Below are 16,015 nucleotides of genomic sequence, written 5' to 3'. Positions count from 1 at the left end.
CTCCCAGTCGATATCAGTTGAGGACCACACTTTAATTAGCAAGATTAGTGTACTGCACTACTTCTATCTATTAATTACTGTCTTTATCAGTATACCCAATTAAAAACAGCCAAATTTACTCTGGCTAGTTTAAATAGAAAGGCATTCACGGCTGAATCTCACTCCTGGGAAGATCTGGAGGGCTGAATCAATAGTGTGAGCTCCAAAAACAAATCCCCAAAACACATATTGGCCTTGGTCATAGGAGGAGTTGCTCCTTTGCCAACATCAGGCAGAATATTAGATTTGCCACCATAAACACTGCTTGCAAACCTTGAGCCTCTTCAAAAATCAAAAAGCTGCTACTATAGCTCCTGGCTTCTAAACATTGCTTCTGCCATAATCCAGCAAAATGGATTTTCCACTCTTTGCACCTCTTAGTGCATCTGATTGGCAGAACCTAAATGGCTCATCCTTCTAAATAGTGACAATCCTGGTTGCAAAGAAAGTATAAAATAGAATTTGTAGCTTTCTACATTATTCACACTAGGATGTTGACATGGGGGTGTGATAGATAATCCACAATATCCATCTATCACAGTCAAGTTTTCCAAGAGATAGATAATGTTCTACAACTGCTTTAATGGCTGAGGTAAGGGAAAAAAAAGTGGGAAATTTTAAAGTAATTTGATATTTAGATATGAAATAAATTAATATAAATTTAAAAATAATTTAAAAGTAAAATTGAAACGTTTGTGAAAAATTGAAAAAAAGGGAAGATTAAAAAACAAAAAGAAAAATGAATTCTTTCAAAGACAGCATTTAAACCCAAAGGAGTTAATAGACTTCTTATCTAAATATACAAGGTTGAGTTTGGTGATCATGATGGACGGGAGGCAAGACTAGATTGAAGCTCCAGACAGAGCAGCTTGCAGAAGCTCACACTGTGAATTTTAGCTCCAGATCAACTGCAAGAACAAACCAGCAATCCCAAGAGGACCCAGAGACCATCTGAAAAAAGTGGATTGCTTCTGGGAGACACCCCAAACACTGTGAATGCCCCAACCGCGGAAGTGGGAAAGAGAGACCCTTCTCTCCGAACACACACCTCCACTGGAGAAGCTGAAGCAGAAGCTGAAGGCCTGTTTGCTGGAGAAGTTTCTGACTTTACCTGGAGCTGAGTCAATTTAGAGAGCCCAGCAAAATATAGGGGTAGAGGTGGCAGCAGAAAGGCCATGGGAGCTCACTTTGTCCCCTGTCAGGCTATTACTGCCTGATACCACAGGGATCTATTGGGGAGGTGACCACAGGAACAGGGGGTAAAACTCCACAGGGGGAAGGACATCTCTAGGTGGACTTAGTAATAATTTGAATGGGGCCAGGAGCCTCCTGGCCAGAACTCAGGGGAAGGTGCAAATCTAGTGCGCAGACTCTACAGGCAAGGGAAGAACCAAGCCCTTTACTTTCGCAGATGGAAGGAGGGTAGCCCAGGGCAAGTTTTCAAATCTGTCACGCCCTCCACCTGGAAACAGACTCAGGGCTGTTGCAGGTGGCCCAGTGGGAGTGAGACTGGCCCTTCAGTTTGTGTGGAAGCTGGGTGAGGCCTGTGACTGCTGACTTTGCCCCACTTCCCTGACAACCTGCATGACTCAGCAGAGGCAGCCATAATCCTCCTAGGTACACAACTCCAGCGACCCGGGAATCTCACCCCCATCACCTACACCAGCCACAGCAAGACCAGCCCAATGAGAATCTGAGCTCAGACGTGCCTAGCCCCGCTCCCACCTGATGGCCCTTCCCTAGTGGTGGAAGACAAAGGGCATATAATTTTGGGAGTTCTAGGGTCCCACCCACTGCTGGTCCCTCTCTATATTACTTATGCTTTCTGGAAAGCACCACCTACTGGTAGGACACCAACCAGCACAAAAATAGAGCATTAAATCACCAAAGCTAAGAACCCTCACAGAGTCCATTGCAACCCCCCACCCCAACCTCCAAGTGAACAGATGCAGGTATCCACGACTCACAGACCCATAGATGGTTCACATCACAGCACTCTCTGCAGAAAACCCCCAGTACCAGTCCAGAGCTGGGTAGAATCTCTGGGTGGCTAGACCGAGAAGAGAGAGAACAATCACTGCAGTTAACCTCATAGGAAGCCACATCCATAGGAAAAGGGGGAGAGTACTACAGCCAGGGAACACCCCGTGGGACAAAAGAATCTGAACAACAGCCTTCAGCGCTAGACCTTACCTCTGACAGAGCCTACCCAAATGAGAAGGAACCAGAAAACCAATCCTGGTAATATGATAAAAGAAGGCTCTTCAACACCCCCCAAAAATCACACTAGTTCACCAGCAATGGATCCAAACCAAGAAGAAATCCCTGATTTACCTTAAAAAAAAATCAGGAGGATAGTTATTAAGCTAATCAGGGAGGGATCAGAGAAAGGCGAAGCCCAGTGCAAGGAAATCCAAAAAATGATACAAGAAGTGAAGGGAGAAATATTCAAAGAAATAAATAGCTTAAATATAAATAATCAAAAATTCAGGAAACTTTGGACACACTTTTAGAAATGTGAAATGCTCTTGAAAATCTCAGCAATAGAATTGAACGAGTAAAAGAAAACAATTCAGAACTTGAAGACAAGGTCTTCCAATTAACCCAACCCAACAAAAACAAAGAAAAAAGAATAAGAAAATATGAACAAATTCTCCAGGAAGTCTGGGATTATGTTAAATGACCAAACTTAAGAATAATTGGTGTTCCTGAGGAAGAAGAGAATTCTAAAAGCTTGGAAAACATATTTGGGGGAATAATCAAAGAAAACTTCCCTGGCTTTGCTAGAGACCTAGACATCCAAATACAAGAAGCACAAAGAACACCTTGAAAATTTATCGCAAAAACATCTCCACCTAGGCACATTGTCATCAGGTTATCCAAAGTTAAGATGAAGGAAATAATCTTAAGAGCTGTGAGAGAGAAGCACCAGGTAACCTACGAAGGAAAACCTGTCAGGTTAACAGCAGATTTCTCAGTAGAAACCCTCCAGGCTAGAAGGGATTGGGGCCCTATCTTCAGCCTCCTCAAACAAAATAATTATCAGCCAAACTAACCATCATATATGAAGTTATGAAACTAACCATCATATAAAAAGGAAAGATACAGTCATTTTCAGATAAACAAATGCTGAGAGAATTCGCCATTACCAAGCCACCACTGCAAGAACTGCTAGAAGGAGCTCTAAATCTTGAAACAAATCCTGGAAACACATCAAAATAGAGCACCTTTAAAGCATAAGTCACACAGAACCTATAAAACAAAAATACATGTTAAAAAGCAAAAACAAAAAACAAAGTAAACAGGCAACAAAAAGCACTACGAATGCAATGGTATCTCACATCTCAATACTAACATTGAATGTAAATGGCCTAAATGCTCCACCTAAAAGATACAGAAACACAGAATGGATACAAACTCATCTTCAGGAGACTCACCTAACACATAAGGACTCACATAAACTTAAAGGGGTAGAACAAGGCATTTCATGAGAATGGACACCAAAAGTGAGTAGGGGTAGCTATTCTTGTATCAGACAAAACACATTTTAAAGTAATAACAGTTTAAAGAGGCAAAGAGGGACATTAGATAATGGTAACAGACCTTGTCAAACAGGAAAATATCACAATCCTAAACACACATGCACCTAACACTGGAGCTCCAAAATTTATTTAAAAAATTACTAATAGATCTGAAAAATGAGATAGCAACACAGTAATAGTGGGGGACTTCAGTACTCCACTGACAGCACTAGACAGATGATCAAGACAGCAAGTCAACAAAGAAACAATGGATTTAAACTATACCCTGGAACAAATGGACAGATATATACAAAACATTTTATCCAAAAACTGCAGAATACACATTCTATTCAACAATGCATGGAACTCTCTCCAAGATAGACCATATGATAGGCCCTAGAATGAGCCTCAATAAATTTAAGAAAATTGAAATTATATCAAGCAACCTCTCAGACCACAGTGGAATAAAACTGGAAATTAACTCTAAAAGGAAACTTCAGAACCATGCAAATACATGAAAATTAAATAACCTGATCCTGAGTGAGCATTGAGTCAAAACCGAAATCAAGATGGAAATTAAAAAATTCTTCAAACTGAATGACAGTAATGACACAACCTATCAAAACCTCTGGAAACGCAAACGCGATGTTAACAGGAAAGTTCATAATGCTAAGCACCTACATCAAAAAGACTGAAAGAGCACAAACTGACATTGTAAGGTTGAACCTCAAGGAACTAGAGAAACAAGAACAAAGGAACTAGAGAAACAAGAACAAACCAAACCCAAACCCAGCAGAAGAAAGGAAATTACCAAGATAAGAGCAGAACTAAATGAAATTGAAACAAAAAAAGTATACAAAAGATAAATGAAACAAAAAGCTGGTTCTTTGAAAAGATAAATAAAATTGATGGGCCATTAGCAAGATTAACCAAGAAAAGAAGAGAGAAAATCCAAATAACATTACCAAGAAACGAAACAGCAGATATTACAACTGACACCACTGAAATACAAAAGATCATTCAAGGCTACTATGAACACCTTTATGCAAATAAACTAGAAAACCTAGAAGAGATGGATAAATTTCTGGAAAAATACAACCCTCCTAGCTTACATCAGGAAGAACTAGATACCCTGAACAGACCAAAAACAAGCAGTGAGATTAAAATGGTAATTTAAAAATTACCAACAAATAAGAGTCCAGGACCAGATGGATTCACAGCAGAATTCTACCAGACATTCAAAAAAGAATTGGTACCAATCCTTTTGACACTATTCCACAAGATAGAAAAAGAAGGAACCCTCCCTAATTCATTTTATGAAGCCAGCATCACCCTAATACCAAAACCAGGAAAGGACATAACCAAAAAAGAAAATTACAGACTGATATCCTTCATGAACATAGATGCTAAAATCCTTAACAAAATACTAGCTAACTGAATCCAACAACATATTAAAAAGATTATCCACAATCATCAAGTGGGTTTCATACCAGGGATGCAGGGTTGGTTTAACATATGCAAGTCAATAAATGTAATACACCACATAAACAGAATTAAAAACAAAAATCACACGATCATCTCAATAGATGCAGAAAAAACATTCGACAAAATCCAGCATCCTTTTATGATTAAAACTCTCAGCAAAATTGGCATACAAGGGACATACCTTAGTGTGATAAAAGCCATCTATGGCAAACCCACAGCCAACATAATACTGAATGAAAAGCAGTTGAAAGCGTTCCTTCTGAGAACTGGAGCAAGACAAGGATGCCCACTCTCACCACTCCTCTTCAACATAGTCCTGGGGGTCCTAGCAAGAGCAATCAGACAAGAGAAAGAAATAAAGGGCATCCAAATTGGTAAAGAGGAAGTCAGACTGTCACTGTTTGCTGACGATATGATCATTTACCTTGAAAACCCTAAGGACTCCTCCAGAAAGCTCCTAGAACTGATAAAATATTCAACAAAGATTCTGGATATAAGATTAATGTACACAAATCAGTAGCTCTTCTATGTACCAATGGCAACCAAGCAAGAGAATCAAATCAAGGACTCAACCCCTTTTACAATAGCTGCAAAAAAATTAAATATTTAGGAATACACATAAGGTCTTTCGATTCGAAAGACCTCTACAAGGAAAAGTACAAAACACTGCTGAAAAGAATCAGATGACACAAACAAATGGAAACACATCCCATGCTCATGGATGGGTAGAATCAATATTGTGAAAATGGCCAGACTGCCAAAAGCAATCTATAAATTTAATGCAATTTCCATGAAAATACCACCTCATTCTTCACAGAATTAGAAAAAAAATTTTTTTAATTCACATGGAACCAAAAAAGAGTCCGCATAGCCAAAGCAAGACTAAGCAAAAAGAGCAAATCTGGAGGCATCGCACTACCTGATTTCACACTATACTATAGGGCCATAGTCACCAAAACAGCATGGTACTGGTATAAAAATAGGCACATAGACCAATGGAACAGAATAGAGAACTCGGAAATAAACTCAAATACTTGCAGCCAACTGATCTTTGAAAAAGCAAACAAAAACATAAAGTGGGGAAAGATACCCTTTCCAACAAATGGTGCTGGGATAATTGGCTAGCCACATGTAGGAGAGTGAAACTGGATCCTCATCTCTCACCATATACAAAAATCAACTCAAGATAGATTAAGGACTTAAACCTGAGACCTGAAACTAAACAAATTCTAGAAGATAACATTGGAAAAACCCTTCTAGACATTGGCACAGGCAAGGATTTCATGACCAAAAACCCAAAAGCAAATGCAAAAGAAACAAAGATAAATAGCTAGGACCTAATTAAACTAAAGAGCTTTTGCATGGCAAAAGGAACAGTCAGCAGAGTAAAGAGACAACCCACAGAGTGGGAAAAAATCTTCACAATCTAACATCTGACAAAGGACTAATATTCAGAATCTACAATGAACTCAAACAAATCAGTAAGAAAAAAAAATCAAACAACCCCATCAAAAAGTGGGCTAAGGACATGAATATACAATCCTCAAAAGAAGATATATAAATGGACAACAAACATATTGAAAAAAATGCTCAACATCACTAATGATCAGGGCAATGCAAATCAAAACCACATTGTGATACCACCTTACTCCTGCAAGAATGGCCATAATCAAAAAAACAAAGAACAGTAGATGTTGGCATGGATGCAGTGAACAGGTAACACTTCTACACTGCTGGTAAGAACTAGAACAGCCACTATGGAAAACAGTGTAGAGGTTTCTTAAAGAACTAAAAGTAGAACTGCCGTTTGATCCAGAAATCTCACTACTGGGTATCTACCCAGAGGAAAAGAGGTCATTATTCAAAAAAGATACTTGCACACACGTGTTTATAGCAGCACAATTGACAATAGCAAAATCATAGAACCAGCCCAAATGCCTGTCAATCAATCAGTGGATAAAGAAACTGTGAGAGAGAGATATATATATGATGATATATATATATATATGATGGTATATATATATATGATGGTGTATATATATATATCTATGATGGTGTATATATATATATGATGGTGTATATATATATGATGGTGTATATATATATGATGATATATATATGAGATATATATATATGATGGAATACATATAGATGATGGAATATATATTTATGTATGAGATGGAATACTTTGCAGATATAAAAAGGAACGAATTAACAGCATTTGCAGTGACCTGGATGAGACTATAGACTATTATTCTAAGTGAAGTAACTAAAGAATGGAAAACCAAACATCATATGTTCTTACTGATATGAGGGAGCTAAGCTATGAGGACGCAAAGGCATAGGAATGATATAATGGATAATGGACTTTGGGCACTTGGGGGGAAGAGTGGGAGGGGGGCGAGGGATAAGACTACAAATATGGTGCAGTGTACACTGCTCCAGGGAAGGGTGCACCAAAATCTCACAAATCACCACTAAAGGACTTACTTATGTAACCAAATACCACCTGTACCCCAATAACTTACGGAAAAATAAAAAATAAAAATAAATAAATAAATAATAATAAATATATAAACAAGGTTAAAGGATTTCCCCCATGACAGCATAGTTAGTTAAGTTTTTATAGCTACATATAACATTCAATTTCTAGGCTTACAATTTTTATAAGCTTGGTTTCAATAAATGATCTGGTTTCCAATCTTGTGAACTCTAAAAATATTAAACTGTTTTATTTTACATACCAGATATTAACAACCTAAATTTGCATTGCCTTAATCAGGGAAGGGGAGATATAAATAGTTGTTTTATTACTGTTATTCTAGAGCATATGCCATTAGGATTTGGTGCCCAAAAAGATTATACACGTAGAGCAGAAATATTCAACATTTTAGAGACCTTTATTTTCATTTTTATTTTACTTTTTTCTTTTTGCCTTTTATTTTACAAATACATTATTACTTCATTTGATACAAGAGATATTGTTTCATTTGATATGAGATGTCACTGAAATTGAAAGCAATAAAATCCAACAAACTGTTAATTGCACTGATTTGCTATTGATTAACATATTTATCAAATTATATTGTTGATGAAAACTTGGACAGCAGTCTTGAGATTTAAACGTTTTGTAAATTTTCTTTATGTCATAGTCATATTTTATTTTTATAGAGCCAGCTGCATACTGTTTACTACCTAAGCTGAATACTTCAACTATTATGTTTCTGCATACTTTACTGATTGAAGTGAATATATTAGTAGTTAAATTTGCATATATATTGATTGCCCTGAATATTGTGCAAGTGTGTTGTTAACTACAAAAAAATTGTCTAAGTAGTTACTTTTATTAAGGAGATTTAAAGCAATAACAAAATTAACCTAATTGTGAAGATCTGGTGAGATTCCTTGTTGCCATTTTCTTAATCTGCTACTTATATGAAAGATTGCTTTATTCTATCCTGGAGAGACATTATTGGTCACTTTAAAGATAAAACTGTTCCCCACCCCCAACCCCCGCAAGATGGTAGATTAGAGTCAATGTTTGCCTGCCTCTCCCACTTGGAAAGGCAAAAATAGTGTGTTAAGATTTATTCTGTGAACTCGGTTTTCCATGAAGCAACACAGGAACTTAACAGAAAAAGTCAAATAAACCACAGGCCTTTTGAAAGAAGCAATGGGCTGTAGCCTACACTGTGGGCCACACAGAAAAGTGTGAGTCTCCAGGTCATGAGAGGGAGAGAGATGATGCTGTGACACACACTCCCACAGGGAGCTGGGCGATCTAGGCCACAGGTGAAGGTGTTAACCCTTCCAGGCTCTGGAGCTGATTTAGTGAGAGGTGGGGAATATAGGAGAAGCAGCAGCATCAGGATGTACTTTGCATGCACTCCCAGACCCCAATGGGTACAGAGCCATTCCTATTCTCACCTCACAAGGGACATCATGGAAGTTGGCCAGCTAACTCAGGTGTTGGTCACAGGTTGAGAGAATCTCCCAGCTGAAATTTTCAATATGATCTTGAGTGGGGATGAGCCCCATCAGCCAGAATGGAGTGGCAAGCGGAAAGTGTGCTTACAGCCACCTGCTTCATAGGTTGACTGGGAGGGGCATGGCCTGAAAGCTGTGTTCTCCACCAGTTTCGAGTTCTGGGTAGAGGCTGCCTGGAACTCAGCTAGCTGTTGCTAGTAGAACACTATGAGTATGAGATGTGCCTTGCCAAGTGCATGGGAGCTGAGTGGAGCTTACTGCTGCCGGCTACCCACCGCTCCCTGTGCAGATTATTTTACGCAGCAGAAGAAGCTGCACTCCTCCCTAGAACATTACCCCAGTGGCAAGGCAACTGCCCTCTGATCCACATTGGAGCCACTTCCTGAGCTTGCACATGGGGAGCCCGAGCACAGACTTGCCTGACCCAGCCTCCACCTGCTCTGGCTTTACCCCTTCATCTGCTCTGGTTGTGCAACACAATAGACAGGGATGTTTTAGAGCTCCATGTTCCCGCCCCTTGCCTGAGACACCAGAGTACATTCTCTGGGAAACATAAGGCAAGCACAAACCCCACTGCTACCACTGCCGCTGGTACTATTTTGCAAGCACCACCCCCTGGCTGGAGGCCAACCAACACAGTCCATTACAGCATCTGCAGACAGAATAACAGCATTCAGGAAAGAGAAAACTTTTGCATGACCTCGGTTACCACCATTTCTTGCATCACCCTGGCTGACCAGGAGGTCTTGAGTCTGTTCACACACCCAGTACATGAATACTAAATTTGGCCTTTGAGAAAACCAACACAATAAGGCTATATATAACTAAGGGAATCTCAGAGTCTATGTAAGCCCCCTCCCACCCCCATCAGAGCTGGTGCTGTTACCCACTGCAGGGAGACTAGAGAACAGGCCACATCATTGGATACTTAGCAGACATTCCCCAGCACCAGCCTGGAATGTGGTCGCCCCGCTGGGCAGTTAGACATAGAGGAGCATCAGGATTCATAGTAGTCTGACCCTCAGGAATGGCTACTTCTAGGGCATATGGGAGGGCACCATGTAACCGCACAATGGGTTCACCTTGCCCGCTGCCTAGACAGAGCCGATTTACCAAGACAGGGGAATTGCAATGGAGAAAGAGTAATTCATGCAGTAATTCTGTGTGGGAGACCAGAGTTTTATTATTACTCAAATCAGTCCCTCTGAGCATTCCAGGATAGGGAGTTTTTAAAGACAATTTGGTGGGTAGGAGCTGGGCAAGTGGGGAGTGCTGATTGGTCAGGTTGGAAATGAAATCACAGGGGGTCAAGATGAGGTTTTCTTGCTATCTTCTGTTCCTGAGTAGGATCGCAGAACTGGTTGGGCCAGATTACAGGTCTGGGTGGTGTCAGTTGATCCACCCAATGCAGGGTCTGCAAAATATCACCTGATATTTTAAAATAAAACCTGATCTTAGGTTTTACAGTAGTGGCGTTATTCCTAGGAGCAATTTGGGGAGGTTCAGACTCTTGGAGCCAGAGGCTGCATGACCCCTAAACAGTAATTTCTAACCTTGTAGCTAATTTGTTAGTCCTACAAAGGCAGACTAGTTCCCGGGTGAGAAGGAGGTCTTTTCGAGAAAGGGCTGTTAGCAGTTTTGTTTCAGAGTCAAACCATAAACTGAATTCCTTCACAAGGTTTTTCGACCTATGCCCAGGAATTAACAAAGATATTGAACAAGATTAGAAGCAAGATGGAGTCAGTTAGGTCTGATCTCTTTCACTGTCGTAATTTCCTCGGTTATAATCTTTGCAAAAGCAGTTTCGATCACATTAAGGGAGTATCCTGTAGAACAAAAGAAATCAGACTGCAGGCCTTCAGCCCCTCAACTTTCCACTTGTGAGAAGTTTCTTTCAGCAGAGGCACAGGTAAAGTGGCTCAGTGGGGAAAGTCTGCAAGTGTACCCCAACAGCCAGGGCTCTCTGGTACTTTTGAAGGATTTTGCCAAAGGATACTTCTTCTCCCCAGACCCACCACTGAAAACATAGCTGGGGTTTCTTCCACAGGAGTTTGGCAGGAGCACGTCTGCAGACAGCTTTTCTGGATCACTCTGGGGCGACAGCATACCACAGGATGAGTGTCCTCCAGGCTCAGACTTGCACGAGAGGCATAGTCATAATTCCTCTCTACATGGAACATCAGCATTCCTGCAGATGAAAAGAGGTTGCTGTCCAATCTGAACAGCTGAAATAGCAGGTCAGGAGTGTGAATAAGAGGTGGATAATTTTCATGCTGGCCTGAAATGAGAGCTGTGTTGATTATCTCCCTTCCCTGCTAAAAAATCAGTAGCTTCAACTGATTTTTACTGGTAGGCACCTCCTATATACCTGAAGCCTGAACTGTTCAACCCAGTGAATAAAAGACTAGGGAAGAAAGTTTTTGAAAGTGCACACCACTGGGGAGTAAGATAAGCTTCATGAGACTACTGCCATTTCAGCCCCACAGAAGATAGTGAACCTGATGATACACCCAGCACATCACTTCTACAACCAGCATTTGAGAAAGCCATCACACAAACTCTATAATCATGGAACTGATTCTGACTCTTCACCACTGAAAGCACCCAGAGCTGAAACTAGATGAAAATAAACTATAAGCATTAAAGTCACATCTGCAGGGAGGATAAATATTTTTTCTAAAAAACCAGTTGAATAAAAAATAAATTCAAAAATACTTAGAAGAATCAGCCTGCCCAAATGAGAAGGAGCCAGAAAAATAAATCTGTCAATGTGAAGAAGCAGGGTTCTATAACACCTCCTAAAGATCACAGTAACTCTCTAGTAGTGGATTCAAACTGAGGTGATATCCTTGAAATAACAGATAAGGAATTTAAAAGGTTGATTATTAAGTTACTCAAGGAGATACAAGAGAATAGTGAAGACCAACATAAAGAAATTTACACAAAAGCAATTCAGGATATAAATGCAAAATTTTATAAAGAGATAGATATTTTAAAGAAAAACCAATCAGACTGTCTGGAAATAAAAGAGACATTTATGAAACTGCAAAATGCAATGGAGAATTTTAACAATAGATTAGACCAAGCTAAAAAAAAATCAGAGCTCGGAGATAAGGCTTTCAAATGTAAACCAATCAAACAAACAAACAAAAAAGAATCAAAAGAAATAGTCTTCAATAAATATGGAATAATATCAAATGGACAAAGTTAAGAATTGTAGATGTTCCTGAGGGAAAAGAAAAAGCAAAAACTTTGGAAAACCTACTTCAGAAAATAATTGAGGAAAACTTCCCTGGACTTGCTAGTGATTTAGACATTCAAATACAAGAAGCTCAACGGAGATACAAGAACTCTTGGGATACTCATTGTAAAAAGGACATCACTAATGAATCCAGTCATTAGGCTATCTAAAATCAATGTGAAGGAAAGAATTCTAAGAGCAGTGAGACAAAAACATCAGGTAACCTTACAAAGGAAAACCTATCAGACTAACTGCAGGCTTCACAGCAGAAACCTTAAAAGCCAGAAAGAATTGGGGTTCTATTTTTAGTCTCCTCAAATAGAATAACTGTCAGCCAAGGATTTTATATTCAACAAAAATAAGTTTCAGAAATGGAGAAATAAATTATTTCTCAGACAAGCAAATTCTGAGGAAATTTGTCAATACTAGGTCAGCCCTACAACAAATGCTAAAAGGCACTCTAAATCTTGAAACAAAAGGTTGAAACTGACCAGAATACAAACTACTGAAAGCAGAAAATTCAAAAGGTTATAAAGCAATAACATAGTGAAGAAAACAAAGTCCTTAGGTAACAATCAACATGATAACTGCTATAGTGCCTCAACACCCAATATTAACATTGAATGTAAATGATCTAAATGCTCCACTTAAAAGATAGAGGATTGGCAGGATGGATAAAAAATCAAAAAGCTCTGTATTCAGGAGACACATGGAACACATAAGGAATCTTGCAGACTCAAGGTAAAGGAGTGGAAAAAATATTTCACAAAAATGGAAACCAAGGAGGAGTAGCTATTCCTATATCAGATAAAATAGAATAGGCTTTAAAGCAACTACACAGATGTAGGGATGGTTCAATATATTCAAATTAATAAATATGATTTAGTGCATAAACAGAATTAAAGAGAAAACCATATGATCATCTCAATCGATGCATAAAAAACATTTAATAAAATCTAGCATCTCTTTATAATAAAAACCCTCAAGAAACTAGGCATAAAGGAAACACACCTAAAAGTAAGAAAAGTCATATATGATAAATCCACTGACAACATCATACCAAACAGAGAAAAGTTGAAAGCATTTCCCCTAACCACTGGAACAAGATAAGGATGCCCATTTTTACCACTTTTCTTCAACATAGTACTGGAAATCTTAGCCAGAGCAACCAGGCAAGATAAAGAAATAAAGGATATCCAAAAGCACGGACTTCCTCTTGGAAAAGAGGAAGTCAAACTATCTCTGTTTGCATGATGTGATCTTATACCTAGAAAACGCTAAAGACTTCTCTAAAAGACTCCTAATTCTGATACATGAATTCAGTAAGATCTCAGTTTATAAAATCAATGTAAACAAATCAGTAGCACTTCACACACCAACAATGACCAAGCTAAGGATCACATCAAAAACTCAATCCCTTTTATGACAGCTGAAAAAAAAACCTAAAATACATAGAAATATACTTATCTAAGGATAGAAAAATCTCTACAAGAGAACTAAAAAACACTGCTGAAAGAAATCACAGACACAAACAAATGGAAATACATTTCATGTTCATGGACTGGAAGAATCAATATGAAAATTACTATACTTTATATACTGTAGATACCAAAAGGAATCTATAGATTCCATGCAATTCCTATCAAAATATCAACATTATTTTTTCACAGAATTAGAAAAATACTAAAATTAATATGCTACCAAAAAGGACCTAAGTAGCCAAAACAATCCTAATCAAAAATAACACATCTAGAGTCATAACATTACCCAACTTCAAACTATACTGCAATGATATAGAAACCAAAGCAGCATGGTACTGGTATAAAAGTATACACATAAACCAGTTGAACAGAATAGAGAACCCATAAGTAAAGACAAATCCTTACAAACAACTGTTCTTCAATAAAGCATGCAAAAATGTAAATTGGGAAAAGGGTACTCAATTCAGTGAGTGGCACAGGGAAAATTGGATAGCCACATAAAAGAATGAAATTGGATAACTGTCTCTCATCATGTACAAAAATTAACTCAAGGTGGATTAAAGACTTAAATCTAAAACTTAAAATCATAAAAATTCTAGAAGAAAATCTAGGAAAATCCCTTTTGGACATTGGCCGAGGCAAATAATTCATGAATAAGATCCCAAAACGAAATGCAACAAAAACAAAAATACAAAAATGGGACATAATTAAACTAAAAAGCTTCTGCACAACACAAGAAATTATCATTAAACATACAATCTACAAAATGAGAGAAAATATTAATATTTTTAAATCATACATCCAACAAAGGACTAATATCCAGAATCTACAAGGAACTTAAACAAATCAGCAGGAAGAAAACAAATAATTTCATTAAAGAGTGGGAAAAAGACATAAATAGGCACTCCTCAAAAGAAGATACACAAATGGCCGATAAACATATGAAAAAATGCTAAACATCATTAATCATCAGAGAAATGCAAATTAAAACCAAAATGAGATGCCATTTACTCCAGGCAGAATGACCATTATGAAAATGTCTAAAGACGATAGATGTTGTCATGGATGTGGTGAAAAAGGAATGCTTATACATTATTGGCGGGTATGTAAATTAGTACAACCCCTGTGGAAGATAGAATGGAGATTTCTCAAAGAACTAACAGTAAATCTACCATTTGATCCAGCAATCTCTACTGGGTATCTAACCAAAGGAAAAGAAGTCACTATATCAAAAAGACACCTGCATGCATATGTTCATTGCAGCATAATTCACAATTGCAAAGATGTGGAATCAACCTAAGTGCTCATCAACTGATGAGTGGATAATAAAATGTGGTACATATACCATGGAATACTACCCAGCCATAAAAATAAATAAATAATGCCTTTTGCAGCAACTTGGATGAAACTGGAGGGCATTATTCTAAGTAAAGTAACTCAGGAATCGAAAATCAAATACTGCAAATTCTCACTTAAAGTGGATGCTAAGCTCTGGGTCCCCAAAGGCATACAGAGTGATATAATGGACATTGGAGGCTCAGAAGCAGGGAGGTGAAAGGGGGTTAGACAGGAAACACTACCTATTGGGTAACCAATTGTACCCCTAAAGCTATTGAAATAAAAAATATATATTTTGTATGGCAAGAAAACAGGAAAAAAGAAATATAATACCATACACCAGTAAAAATACAATTCTATTAATCAGCTTTTGTAAGGTATGCTGTGTAACTAATAATCCCAAAATCTCTATGGATAGCAACAATAAAGGTTTATTTCTCTGGAGAGTTGCCTTATCGAACAAATAAATAAATAAAATAAAACTTTATTTTGGTAATCTGGTGTATCGATTTTGTGATTGGGTGCCTCATTGCTTTAAGATAAAAAGAAAAACATTAAAAAAAACCTCATTTGCAATACACCTTCTGTTATTGTGGTAATGGAAATATAGGTCCACTAATGCATATCTTCTGTAGGGTGTAATTTAATTGATGGTTCTGTTTACATAATTTCTATAAACATGCGACTTAGAATGTTAGAAATATTAATATTATTGGTTATCTAATATGTGCCAAGTGACTAAAAATATGTTTTTCTTTTAAATTCTCTCACCAGCTAATATTATTTCATAGATTAGGAGACAAAACTCAGAGAAGTTTAAATAAAATCCCAAAACATTATCCACCACCTAATTGGTAGAGTTTGGACTCTAATATGGAAACTTCCTAATTCAAATCCTCTACAGTTTATACTATATCAGTTCC

General features: G+C 37.9%; 1 long non-coding RNA gene across 1 annotated transcript in view; it reads right to left on the bottom strand.

Moving 5' to 3' along the window:
* Positions 1-8,138: 8,138 nt before the first annotated feature.
* LOC107967939 (uncharacterized) overlaps positions 8,139-16,015 on the bottom strand; it is a 315,797-nt gene continuing 307,920 nt past the window's right edge. The window contains exon 5 of the long non-coding RNA XR_008538855.2: positions 8,139-11,257. This is a non-coding gene — a long non-coding RNA (uncharacterized LOC107967939). The remainder of the gene's footprint in view (positions 11,258-16,015) is intronic.

This window comes from Pan troglodytes, chromosome 14 (genome assembly GCF_028858775.2).
Source record: "Pan troglodytes isolate AG18354 chromosome 14, NHGRI_mPanTro3-v2.0_pri, whole genome shotgun sequence".
Taxonomy (NCBI): Eukaryota; Metazoa; Chordata; class Mammalia; order Primates; family Hominidae; genus Pan; species Pan troglodytes.
The sequence above is the reverse complement of the archived record's forward strand: the minus strand, read 5'-3'. Positions and strand labels throughout refer to the sequence as shown.